The following is a 2,203-nucleotide window of genomic DNA, read 5'->3' on the forward strand; positions in this document are numbered from 1 at the left end:
TTTGAATTGATGCTGTATGTCAACTAAATTATTTCCAAGAATTATTTATCAACTTATCTGAAAAGACAGAAATGTTCATTATATTTTCTAAGATTTATATATGAAAATAATGTCTATAATCCACACTATGTTGTTCATTTTCTTTCAGCAAAACTGTCTTAAAAGAAAGCATTGCAAATGGTCAACACTGGTGATTTTCTAAAATTACTAGTGTTAAAAAAAAAAAGCCTGACTTTAGGATCAGTCACATAACAGTGAGAGGCTCATGCTCATAAGGAAGACACCCTTGACTTCTGAGCACAGCACACAAAGCCTGACCTGCTCATTGTCCACATGAAGAGATAAGCACCACGCTTTCTCTACTCTGCTGAAAATAACCGCCTCTTAGAATTCTTACCTAATTCAAACCTCAAGCCATCAAAGCAAATCTAATTGCTCTCTATATGCCTTCTGGAGGGTAATTTTTAGCCTAGAGACCAATTCAAAATTCAAAACCAATCTTCCTCTCATATCCTACCCAAAAACATTCAGAAAATGTGAGGTCTATTTTAGATAGTCAGAAAAACAAACTTCATTTCTGATTTAAATTTTTCTCATGAATTTTTAAAATATTTTCAAATCTTTCCTTTATCAAAGCACTAGCCTTCTATTACTAAAGAAAGGTCAAAGAATGCTATAATAAAAGATCTCATGTAGGCATGGTATTTGTAGATAAGCAAAGCTGCACCACCTTTTTACAGTAATTTTATGTTTTATTTGTTTTACTGTTAAATTTTAATGATCTTTGATCCACCATAATTATTGTATAACAATACAGTTTTTTTAAGGCTATAAAATGCTACCAGAATAATAAGGCACATTCTTTAGTTGATGCACAAAGGCATCAAAATTTTTTTTTAAAAAATTAAGATTGCTCTTTCAAAAGTTTATTGTAAAGTAAAATGGGGCCGATCCGAGCCGATCCGAGCCGATCCGAGTGAAGTCGAGTCGAGTCGAGCCTCCAGCGTCCGGCGCGCAGGCCTTCCGCCGCGTTGATCTTTCGGTTGCTGGTGGCTGTGGGCCGCACGGTCTACGGTCGGGCTGGAAGACGCGCGCTGCAATGGCGACCTTTGTGAGCGAGCTGGAGGCAGCCAAGAAGAACTTGAGCGAGGCGCTGGGGGACAACGTGAAACAATACTGGGCCAACCTGAAGCTGTGGTTCAAGCAGAAGATCAGCAAGGAGGAGTTCGACCTTGAAGCTCACAGGCTCCTCACACAGGACAATGTCCATTCTCACAATGATTTCCTCCTGGCCATCCTCACACGTTGTCAGATTTTGGTTTCTACACCAGAGGGTGCTGGATCTTTGCCCTGGACAGGGGGCTCTGCAGCCAAGCCTGGAAAACCCAAGGGGAAGAAAAAGCTTTCTTCCGTTCGTCAAAAATTTGATCATAGATTCCAGCCTCAGAACCCCCTCTCTGGAGCTCAGCAGTTTGTGGCAAAGGAGCCCCAGGGTGATGACGACTTGAAACTTTGTTCACACACCATGATGCTTCCCACTCGAGGTCAACTTGAAGGGAGAATGATCGTGACTGCCTATGAGCACGGGCTGGACAATGTCACTGAGGAGGCCGTCTCTGCTGTGGTCTATGCGGTGGAGGTTGGTGGGCGTCTAGAAATAACTACACATAATTGTGACGAGCTTGTGTGTGGAAAGCTGACTCTGACAGGAACTGGACGGCACTCTCTGTCATCATTGAAGGAGACACACTTCACACTGTAAAACTGCAGAATTGCTTTTGATTGACAGGTTTTCCAGACAGTTCCCCACAGTGCCCTTGGTTCTGCTTGCCTCTCGTGTGAGAAACTCTAGTGGCGCAGTGTGTAAGGTCGTGCTGCATTTAAAGAGTGTCAGTGTGGACATCTAAATAGTTCCACCCACTGTTTGAGTCATCCCCTCANTAAGTTATTTGACAGAACATACATTGCACCAATGCCAAGGCAGTACACAGACAAGTTTCTGGTGCACATTTTCCTCATAGACACTTGTAAGATAATAGTTGTCTTAAATGAATTCTGTGTGAAAACCCGTATTAAGTTGCACAAGGGCATGTTGATAAGACAGATTGGTCTGAGTAAGTGCCCAGCCTGACTCTGGAGCTCTGTGCTGACATATGATAAGAGGGCTCTGCTTTCACACTACCCAGCCAGCTCTGATGTACTC

General features: G+C 42.5%; 1 pseudogene across 1 annotated transcript; it reads left to right on the top strand.

Annotated features, from left to right (window-relative positions):
• The first annotated feature begins 1,009 nt into the window (after positions 1-1,009).
• LOC110288889 lies at positions 1,010-2,171 on the top strand (annotated as a pseudogene). Its single transcript, XR_002377309.2, has one exon. The product of XR_002377309.2 is annotated as a transcriptional adapter 1 pseudogene (transcript).
• The last annotated feature ends 32 nt before the right edge of the window (positions 2,172-2,203 follow it).

Source organism: Mus caroli, unplaced genomic scaffold (assembly GCF_900094665.2).
Source record: "Mus caroli unplaced genomic scaffold, CAROLI_EIJ_v1.1 scaffold_22497_1, whole genome shotgun sequence".
Lineage (NCBI taxonomy): Eukaryota > Metazoa > Chordata > Mammalia > Rodentia > Muridae > Mus > Mus caroli.